Genomic DNA, 11,832 nt, shown 5'->3' with positions numbered 1-11,832 from the left:
GTCCTTTGACACCCTGGAGCCAAGAGCACATCCTCAATACACACATGCGCATGCACACACACACACACACACACACACACACACACACACACACACCAGCACTTCCTGGTGCAAGTCAGGGAACCAAACAGCTGATATTAAACTGATTTTTTTTCCCTATCTCATACCCTAAAGTCAGTTCACAAAGATGCATAAAATAACATGGGACCACATACAGACCAAGGTGAAGTAAAACATGGAAGGTGGGGACACTAACTGGAACTAGGAATCCAGCAGACGGGCCTGCAGCCTAAGGATGCAGACCCTTTGATGGGTAACCTCCACTAGATGAAAGAGGAGACTGACCAGCAGCACAGCTCACCAGGACCATGACATCTGAACAAACTTTTTTTAATAGGTCAGGAAAACTATGAGTAATCATAAAAAGTGGCGAAGGCCAACTACACTGGGAAACTTCAGCGTGGGAAACAGACACAACACACTTGTCCTCAGCCCCTTTTACCAGGCCTGCCTCTTCCTTATAGCTGCATCTCCCTGTGTACTGGATACTCCACCCACTGCCCCACTGTCCATCTTCATTCTGAGCGAGGAGCAGGGTTTCTCTGACCATGGGCAGTGGGCCCTCAGACTTCCTTTCTCAGAGCTGCAGAGGCCTTCTACTACAGCCCAAGCTGACTTTGAGCCCTCTGTGTGGCCTCTCCTGTCCACAGCCATGCCCTTGTTGTGCCTTTGGTGCTCCAGACACTTAGCCTTTGCAGGTCTGCCCTTCACAAGGAGCTACCCTGTTCTGCCAGCTGGCCCTTGGGACTTGCAGAGTCCTCCCTGGCTCAATGAGGTGCCCTGCTATATTCTCGTAGGACCTACTGTTTCACACAGAGCCCTACCATGGCCCACCCAGTGCCTAGATAATGACTGGCATGTAACATGAGCTCAATAAATACTCACTCAAATGGTAAGCTGTTTCCCAGAACCAAATACATTCCTAAGATACAGTGTGTATTTACCAAGTAATGCTGGATATACAAGAACACTTTCTACCCACAGTGCTGCATGCTAGGACAAGTATGCTCAGCTCTCCAGAAAGGGCACACAGGTATAGGGAAAATATCCCAGGCCACTCTCCTGCAGGAGGTAGTATGTGAGCTTGGCTGTATGGATGGGTGGACAAGGAGAGGAACTCTTCCAGAAAGAGAAAACAGGAAGGGTAAAGGTCAAAGGGCACAGCATGTTCAGAGATGGTTCCCACAGTGGGGCTAAAGCATGAGGTTGTTGTCTTAGCTTCATTTCACAGAGATAAAACCAGTGCTTTATTGGCTGTAATTGTTAAATATTCAAGAGTTTTTCAAGCCTCTTGTTAAAACATCGGTAGCTTGCATTCAGTCATGGTTAAATTCAGAAATTGCCAAATGCTGCAAATTAGGAAATGACAGGCCCAATCATGCTGCCCCTACCCCATGCCTTTGTTCTTCTAGTAAAGTTAAACGTTTGAGAATAACATGCATTATCAACCCATTGTTCCAAAGAAAATATTAACTTTGGAACTGTAGGCATGCGGTAGGTCAGAGATGAATCATAAAACCCAAATTCTAACTGATGAGTCCAAAGCTTTCTCCACCAAGGAGCCCAGCAGGAAAAGCTTCTCATCTCATCATGGCTTCCTTCACTAAATTGGTGGCTTTAGACAGTCAGTAACTTCTCCAAATGTTCATAGACAAGGCCAGTCATATTTTCCAAAGATGGTTGCAACACTGTCCAGTTCCATGTGCTCGTCTTGCCTTGTGACCTTGACACTCCTCCAATCAGATTGTAATGGGTCTCCATCTTCCACTCATTAACCTAGGCAGATCTTTGTGACTGCCTCAAGTGCTAATGTACTGTAGACCTGACACTATGTGACTTCCAAAGCTGTATCATGAACATGCCAGGCACTAGAAGTGCCTGCACTCTTGGGTCCCACATTCTGGGACCCAGCCACCATGCAATAAGGAAGCCCAAGGACCCATGAAGAGGCCACAGGATGAAGAAGCAGGGCTACCAACCCTCATCCCAGATAAGTTCCCAGCCAAGAGCCAGCCATGTGTGAGCCACATGAAAGTAGCCCTAAGTTAAGCCACTCAGCTGAAGTCACATTGAGCAGAAACAAACTGCCCCAACTGAGTCCTACTCAAATGTCAGATTCCTGAGTAAAATATATGATAGTTTTGTTTCACCCACTAAGTTTTGAAATGGTTTGTTAAGTAGCAATATAGAATTAGAATAAAATTCCACATCCTGAAATTAGGGAGAAATTGTAATAACCTCCTTGTAGGGTTTCTGTGATGTCTCATGAGGTAAAGTGTGATTAAGTGCCAAATCCAACCACTGGCTCCCAGCAAGTGCTCAGCAAACACACATCACCTTCTCATCCTCCCTCTCTTCACTCTCCACCCGCAAGGACTCCTGTGTTCTGCCACCACAATGTTTGATCAGGCTTGACCAAAGGGAGATTTTGTCCTAGGACAAGATTCAGACTATTCTGCCATGGTCTAATTAACAATAAACCCTTGTCTTTCAGAGACAGAAAGATCGCAGGGATCATCATGCAGTTCATCTGACCAGCTGCTTCAGAATACAGATTTCCCTGCCCAACCCTCAGAAACGGAACCACAGGAGGGCCTGGGAATACATTCTCACCCCTCCTCAGTGATTCTGACATACAATCTCCCAGTCTACCCTCCACCCAAAGCCAGATGAGCTCAGCTGTGCTGAAATTCCACTGCACTAGGGCCACCTGCACTAGGGCCAAATCCCAGAACCAAGGAATAGCAACTAGGACAATTCAGGTGTGGTGATAGCCCAATCTGGAATCAGGCTGACCTAACCTCATAACCAACTTTGCCATGTGATATGTGTCCTTAGGCTTCTTGGAGCCTCAGTCTCCTCATCTGTACACTGGGATAATTCTCTCAGGTGCTCATTAAATGAAATAATGTATAAACTTTCTGGCACACAGAGGATGTCCAGCAGATATCAGAGTCCCTATCATATCTTGCAGGTTGCTGTGGGCTTTTCAGAAGCTTTGTCATTATAACAATCCCCGTCACCTGCTTTAAAGTGTTCCTAACTCTCTCCCTAGAGCACTGGTTCTCAGTCTGGGCTGCACATTAAAATTGCCTGGGGCTCTTTAAAAATGCCATTATGCAGGCCCATTTCAGACCAAGTCAAAGTGTCTGAAGGGGTAGATGGTACAGTAAGAAGGGTGTCTATTTTTTAAACACTAGGTCATTTTAATGTACTTCAAAGTGACCCAAAAGTGTGAACCTGTGGAGAGCAGTTACATATTTCATCCTGTCTACATGCCTAGGCTTAAGATATGCACTATGCATAAAAATATTAATTTAAATTAAGTCAGATCAGATCAGAGATTAGAGGCAGGACTGTGCTTTCCCATCTCTCTTCTGTTGGAGGCACATCTTGGTCTCCTGCGGGGCTCAGGCATTGCTTCACACTGGCTTAACCAACTGCAGGAAGTCTACGCCCCTACTCTTAGGCTCCCATTGCAAATGGCCCTGAGTGTGGCCCTCTTCTGCCATGCAGCCAGACAGCAAGCTCTGACACAAGAGGTCACCAGTTTTTTCCTCCCAGGACCCCAGCAGCGGGAGGCAGGAGTGCCAGCTCAAGCTTGTGCATGGCTAGGTTCTTGATGTGGCCCTAATATTTAAATAAGGAATACCACAACACCCCATGTGCACAAAGCCAGGTACTCCCTTCTTACTTTGCGGTCTCGGTCTTAGAGCAGAGGATAAGAACAACTGCTGGGAGAGATGAAAAATTGACAGACACATTTCCCTTCACTCTAGGCCCCGGCCAGACCAGGGGATCCCATGGAGTGCTAGCCATGCCACACGAGTGACCCTAAAACACTCTTGCACTGATTCCCCAGATTCAGTCCTCCATAGCCACAGTGGAATCACCATGTGGAGACTGTGACAGAGCCACACAAGAAAGGCCCTGAGCCCTCCCTTGGAGAAGCACCAACTGCTGATCAAAACCCTTTGGTACCCTAATGACCGAGAAATTATTGTCCTTGGTCTGGGCTACCATGATTTGGGATGTACCTTTACCACAGCAAGTGTTTCCTTAACTAGTCACTAACCCAAATACCTTTATAAAGGACAGGTGAATTGAACTATGTGCTCAATCCCTACACTGGAATCCTGGCAACCACTAAAATAAAAGTCACTTCTTAGGTGCCCATCTGTATCCATCCCCAAGATATACTGAGGAGTGAAAACAGCAAGATGCAGCCACTTGAGTATAGAAAACGGGGCAAGACAAGCACATTAGCTTGTATGGGAATAGAATACCTCTGGAAGGGTGCAGGAGAAATCAGTATCAGTAAAACCTAAGACAGGAGGGAGCTGCAAGACAGGGATGAGAGGGAGAATTCTTGTCTGCCTTGTCACTGCCCAGCAACTGTTTTGGCCATGTCTAGATATCAGCTATTCAAAATAAAACAAGTAAATTTTTTAAAAATATTTTTAAACAAAAGTTAAACATAAACCTTTAAATATATAAAAACATATTTTCTGAATATAAGATAATTTCAATTTTATTTGTTTTTCATTTTATATTTTTATTTTTTAATTATAGTTGACATACTATATGAATTTCAGATGTACAACACAGTGATTAGACATTTATGTAACTTGTGAAGTGATCATCCCAATAAATCTAGTATCCATGACACCATACATAGTTATTACAATACTACTGACTATATTTTATATCCATGTTAAACTCTATATCCCCATGACTATTTTGTAACTACCAATTTGTACCTCTTAATCCCCTCCCCTTCACACATCTTTCCACTTCCCAATAAATAACAATCAAAATGTTCTCTGTAAATATGAGTTTTTTTCTGTTGTTTGTTCATCCTGTTCTCTAGATTCCACATATGACATTTGTCTTTCTCTGCCTGACATCCATGTTGTTGCAGATGATGAGATTTCATTCTTTTTTTGTGGAGATATATATATATTCTCCTCTTCTTTATCCATTCATCCATCGATGGACATCCAGGATGCCTCCATTTCTTGGTTATTGTAAACAATGCTGCAATGAACATATGGATTCACGTGTCCCTTCAACATAAGTAGTGTTTTGGGTTTCTTCAAATAAATACCCAGAAGTGGGATAACTTGGTCCTTTTATAGCCTTTGTTTTAAAGTCTATTTTGTCTAGTATAAGGTTTTTTTGTTTGTTTCTATTTTAAAGCAACATCTTTTTTCATCCCGTTACTTTCAGTCTGTGTGTGTCTTTCAATCTGAAGTGAATCTCTTGTAGGCAGCATATGTAAGGGTCTTGTTTTCTTATCCATTCAGCCATGCTATCTTTTTATTGGAGCATTTAATCCATTTACATTTAAAGTAATTGTTGCTAGATATGTAGTTATCATCATTTTATTATTCATATTTTTATCTTTATTTTTTCTTTTTCCTTATTCTTCTTAAAGAAGTCCCTCTAACATTTCCTGCCATACTGGTTGGTGGTGATGAACTCCTATTTCTTGTCTAGCTATTTTTGTCTGGGAAGCTCTTATCTTTATCTTTCAATTCTGAATGATAGCTTTGCCGTGTAGAGTAATCTTGGTTATAGGTCCTTGCTTTCCATCACTTTGAATATTTCCTGCCAATCCCTTTGGGCCTGCAAAGTTTCTGTTCAGAATTCAGCTGACAGTCTTATAGAAGTTTCTTTGTAGGTAACTAACTGCTTTTCTCTTGCCGCTTTTAAGATTCTCTCTTTGTATCTAAACTTTGGCATTTTAATTATGATGTATCTTGGTGTGGGTCTCTTTGGGTTCATCTTGTTTGGACTTTCTGTGCTTCTTGGGCTTGTATATCTATTTTCTTCACCAGGTTAGAGAAACATTTAGTCATTATTTCTTAAAATAGGTTTTCAATTCTTTGTTCTCTCTCTTCTCCTTCTGGTATCCTTATGAAACAAATGTTGGTATGCTTGATGCTGTCTCAGAGGCCCCTTAAACTATCCTCTTTTTTTTGGATTCTTTTTTCTTGTTGCTGTTCTGACTGGGTGTTTTCTGCCTCCTTATCTTCTAAATCACCGATTCGATCCTCTGCTTTATCTAATCTACTGTTAATTTCTCCTAAGGTATTCTTCATTTCAGTTATAGTATTCTTCATCTCTGACTGGTTCATTTTATGTTTTCTATCTCCTTTTTTATATTTTCTATCTCTTTGTGAAAGTTCTCACTGAGTTCATCTACTCTTCCCTTAAGTTCATTGAACATCCTTATTACAACATCCTTATTACTCTGCTTCTGAGAGATTGCTTGTCTCCATTTTGTTTAGTTCTCATTCTGAGCTTAGTTCTGTTCTTTCACTTAGGACATGTTTCTTTTCCCATTTTGGCTGCCTACTTGTATTTGTTTCTATGTATTAGGTAGGGCTGCTGTGTCTCCCAGTCTCAATAGAGTGGCCTTATGTAGTAGGTGTGCTGAGGGTCCCAGTGAAATAGTCTTCCCTGATCACCTAAGCCAGGTACTCCAAGTGTGTCCCTTATCTGGGTTGTGTGTGCCTTCCTACTGTAGCTGACTTTTGGTTGCTGTTTGCTCATCAATGGGAGAGACTGACTCTTGAACTGATTGGTTATGATGACTGGCCATGACCACTGGAGAAGCCATTGTGCAGGGGCTAACCCTACATAGTTTGTATGCAAGATTCACTTTAGCGGGGCCTTCCTATCTGTTCTTTGGGTGTTTTGTCCTCAGATGTGACCTTGGGTGATGCTCTGGCTCAGACCAAAGCTGGCTACTGGGCATGTAGGCTGGGCTCTCCAGGGAGGACACCTGCCACAAGTCAAGTTCAGCTGCAGCCCGTGCCCTGGCTGGAGCCATCTGGCATGAGCCACCAAGCCATCCACAAATGGCTACCACCCACCTTGGGCTTGGAAGTGCCTTGAGAAGCCAAGCCACAAACTGAGGCCACTACCACTAGTGCCAGGCTTGGGACTACTCGGCAAGAGGTTCAGGGCATGCTGAGGCCATATGCTGCTTGTTTAGGTTTTGTGAACCTTTGAGAGATTTTAGGAAAGTCGGCAGCATGAGCCAAGACAGGTCATTTGAATGAAAATTCACTGGAAGCAGCTTGGGTGGGCCTGCAAGTTGGGAGGGTTGGGGTCTCAGGGACTCACCAGGGCAGGGTGACCAGTGTTTGGTACATTGCCAGAGACTCAGATATGGTGGCCACCTGGGTCTGTAAGTTGGGCACGGGAGGGCTCAGTAAAGGAACAATGCCCTCTGCCAGCAGTTCTGTCTGGGAGAAAGCTGTCCTTCAGCCCTTGACCTGAAGCCAGACAACTCAGTTCCTCCTCATATGTCTCTGGCACCTTTTGAGCTGCTGCCCCAGTGGTGGAGCACAGAGTGAGTGAATCCGTCACAGATTAAGTTCATGCTGGGCCCTTTATAAGGAGTGCCTGGGACTCCCTCAGCCCTTCGTCTCACTCAGGCACAATCTCCACTGGTTTTCACAGCCAGAAGTTGTGGGGACTTCTCTTCCGAGGACTGGGAGCCTGGGTTGGGGGGCCCAGTGTGGGATGGGGATCCCTTGCTCTTCCAGGGGGACCTCTATAGCCAAAATAGTTCTCTCAATTTTTAACCGCCACATGCAGGAGTGGGACTAGCTCATTCCACATCTCCACTCTTCCCACCAGTCTCAAAGTGGCTTCTTCTGTGTGTCCCTAGTTATAGAACTTTTGTTGAGCTAGACTTCAGATGACTCCTAGTGATAGCTATTCTGAAGTTTAGTTGTAATTTTAACATGGTTATGAGAGGAGGAAAGCATCGTGTTTACCTATTCTGCCAACTTGACCACAACTGATCAAAGTATATTTTAAACAGCCTTTTAAACAATAAGAAAATTTACCATTTGTAGAAATTATATAATATCTTGTTTAGTAAAGCAAGTCAAAATTTTTTTAATAAAATAAAAATCATAACCAAAGGAAGGCTTCCCCACATCTGCCCCTTCTGGTCCACATCTGGGATGCTCCCCAGGTACCCCTTCTGCCAGCCCACAGAGACCTGCACCTAAACCCAACAAGTGACTGGCTAATCACAGAGCATGCCTGTGCTGATGCATCTTTTCTCACTTATTTACTTAACTCAAACCATTAGGGCTCTTTCCAGTACATCCAGAAGACCTATATCTAGGGACCTTGCCTGAAAAAGTGATGAGACTTTCAATTACCAAAGCAACTGGAGCACCCAGCCATGGGGTTGATCAGTGCACTGTGGTGCATCACTAGGGGGAATGTTATACAGCATTTAAAATATTATTTAATGACACAGACCAATGCTCTCTACAAAGTGTGCCCCTTCTCCATGCTGCCTGCCTTGTCCAATACAACATGACTACCAACCATTTTGAGAACCAGACCTGAGCAACACAGAGGGGACCAGAGAAGCTGGGTAAACCCTAGTGAGTCTCTCTAGCCAGGCCCCTACTCTACCAGGGCAGATCTGCCTCCTCTGGAAGGTGAACCTCAAGTCAGCCTCCACTGGATTCAGGGAGAGATTGTGAAAAGAAAGATTTCCAGGCCTCCCATATAGATCCCTCAGTGCAACCACTGGAGTCAAACGTTTACCCAGGATGTGTTATGTGGGTTCCAGCCCAGCCAGAGACTATCCACAGGACTTGAAGATGAGGCTTTGAATGAAGCTGAGATCTGAGGCAGAGAGTGCAAGGCCTCATCAACCACCAAAGCCTTCAAAGCTGGTGGGAAGTGTTCTCTGTTCATTTTAACCATATGGAAAATTAAAGTCTATTTAGCCCCTTTTAAATATATTTTCCTTTCTTTGTTTAATAAAAGCTAGAGCTGTGCCACTGTTCACAAACAATCTGGGACCCAGATCCAGGAAGAGAGTATGAGCTGCCTGTGCCCATAGCCCAAGCCACAGATGCTCCATCACTCCTCTCCAGATTGCTTCTCTTCACGGCCTGCAAAGAAGCTAAAACCAAGATGTCCTTTGGCACTGGTGGTTTTGTTCTCCTTTTCCTTTCCCCCACTTCCTTAGAATGTGTTGGGTAGAGAGAGGAGCACAGAGACAAAAAAAGAACTGTCCTGTCCACTGAAACCCAAGCTCAAGTAAAGGCCCCACACAACACACAGAAGATGCACCCACCACCAGCCTTCCAGTCTCTTCTGGGCCAGGCTGCTTTTCCTAGTGCCCAGATGGCTCACTCCAAACCCCATTGATATAAGTGGGCATCTAGTCCTACCACTCCCCTGTGACAAGGGACAGCTTTCTGTCCACATCTTACTTGATCCTCAGCAGGAACAAACTCGATGAACTCCTTCCTCCTTCTGGAAGCATGCTACTCTCCCAGTCTGAAGTTCAGATCTCTGCAGAGTACCCATCCAGTTGCTGAGAAGATCTGCTCAGAGCTTCTTCCATTGTTGCAACTACCCCCAGCTCCAGAGAGCCATCTCACCCAACTTGTTCTTCCTGCCAGGGCTGGCTTATAGGCCAGTGACTGCCTGATTGGGGAATCCAAAGGCTTGACTCTTTGACTCCATTTGGGACACCTCTGAGGGCCACCCCTGCCCCAGAGCACCCAAAGGATGGGCTGAGGCCTCAGTTTCAATCATGTTGCTAGCCAGTGCCTCCCTCTGCCCAGCTCTGCCTCCTACTCCTCTGTAGATGTGTCTCCTGAAATCACTCCCCAGTAAACATCCTGCACCTAACTCTCCAATTTCAGATTCTGTTTCTGGAAAACTCAACCTAAGAAAGTTGATATGGCAGCAATCTCAGAGACAGTCTCCAAAGGGAATTGTGGAGCCAGCTCTCTCACAGCCCCTGGCAATACAGTCAGCACGAGTGGACATAGGAAGTGGAAGCCCTGCACCCTGCACTGGCATATGTGGTAAGTGTGCTGGTGGGGACCATGGAGAGGAGGCCTGTAGCAGAGGACACACACACTGGGCAGCATCCCTGCCCATGAGAGGTTGACAGAAGAGGTGTGTATAATAAGGACTAAGGAATAAGTGAAACTTGCTGAGGTCATTGATTTGTTGAAGAAAAAAAATGACAGGCTTGGGGTGATTAATTACTAACTCAAGGCAAAATGTGAAGCTAAAGGGGCCTCCCTGACAGTTTTAAGGGGATTCAAATCTCCTACAGCCAAGAAGAGAGAGAGGAACTTAATCTCAGAACTTAACTGTAAGAGTGCTGAGTTTCGAGAAGATGGACTTCTCCACCCTAGCAGACCCCCCACACAAAGGTCAGGGCCCAGTATGCAAAGCATGGACCTGAGACAGGATGAGGATATCTAGTGGCACATCTCTCAGGTCCCTAAACTTGCTAATGGGAGGCAGAACAGCCCATTCCCTTTCCAGCAGATGGTGCCCTGCATGACGGCAGGCCCTGCAGCAGCTCAAACTAGGAGAGAGCCACACAAGACAGTGCCTCTCCCCTGAGAAAGTACCCACCTACCTTCTGGCCACCAACCCAAGCACTAGGATCCCATCCAGCACAGCCTATCAGGAAAGACACTGGGCCTGTGAAAGGAAGAAAGATATGACAGATCAAATAAGCTGCAGGACCACCCAGCATGCCCCCATGGGAGCCAGGGATATGCACAGGACTAAATTTTAGGGCGCTATAACAAAAGATAGAAAAGTTGGAGAAGGGAAAAAATACTAAGATAGGAAGGCTTCCTGTGATATGGGATTTAATGCTCCAGCAACACCTGAGAGAGCAGAGCTCCCACACATGGCTCCTGAAGGGAGTGGTGGTCCACGCTCAATGAAGTTAAAGTGCCAGAGTTGCCACAACAGACACTCTAGGCAGAGCACAAAGAATGTACCCGTTTGAGTGAATAGACTATGTAAGAAGGAAAATCACCAGGTGTCCATGTTCCCCAAGAGGGCTTGAGGATGCCCCATCCATTAGTGAGGAGTAATGAGTATCCCCAAAGGCCCTTAACAGCTCAGAGTTGGCTGTCCATGTAGGTCTAACAGAAGTAGGCTCCCTGGTAGCAGTGGAGAGACAAGCCCACTGAGACAGAGGGCAGGGCAGCACCTGATCTCAGAAGCCAGGTGTGCATGTGAACATAATGAGCAATAAGATCCAAGAGGCAGCTAGTGGCACCTGACTGGCAGAAAGCTATGGAGACAGTTAAAGAACATGGCATTCCTAGAGGCAAGAGAGATGGGCTAAGAACAAGGGTGTTGCTTACTTTATACAGTCAGAATGAATCATGGTTGAAAGATTAGAAGACTAAGGACAAAGACTCCACTGAAAAGTAAGCTCTAGGCCCTTGCCTAGCATCAGGTTTTAAGCCAGCTTTCAATCTGAAGCCTCTGACTGGAAAAAAATGAGTTCCCAGGAAGAAGGACGCAAGCACCACAGCAAAGACATTTAGTGACCTTCCTCAATCTTTCCCCAAAGGGCTCTATAGCCATTTACTTGGATAACCATGTGCTAGGGAAATAGGAATGCCCAGACCCTCAAAGATGGTTAGACATTGATTCTGGGAATGTGCCACCTTGCCCACTTTGTTAGAGCAGAGTGTGCAGGGACCAAGTACCAGCAGAGTTCTGGTCTGGCTCAGCTCACATTGTGTCCACAGAGCCATCAATTGTCCTGCTGGTCTTCAGCTCTGAGTATCAGTGCCCCAGGGCTGACTGCAGACCCCTGCCTTTGCTCTCCAAGCCTTCCCTGCTCCCATCCAGGCCCATCTATGTGAGCTGATTACCAAATATGTCTGCAGTCCTCACTCCAGACTGTTCTACATCCTCATTCGGCACCTCTTTACTTCTCCCAGGCAT

This window comes from Pteropus medius, unplaced genomic scaffold, assembly GCF_902729225.1.
Source record: "Pteropus medius unplaced genomic scaffold, Ma_sr-lr_union100, whole genome shotgun sequence".
Taxonomy (NCBI): domain Eukaryota; kingdom Metazoa; phylum Chordata; class Mammalia; order Chiroptera; family Pteropodidae; genus Pteropus; species Pteropus medius.
This window is presented reverse-complemented; position numbering follows the sequence as displayed.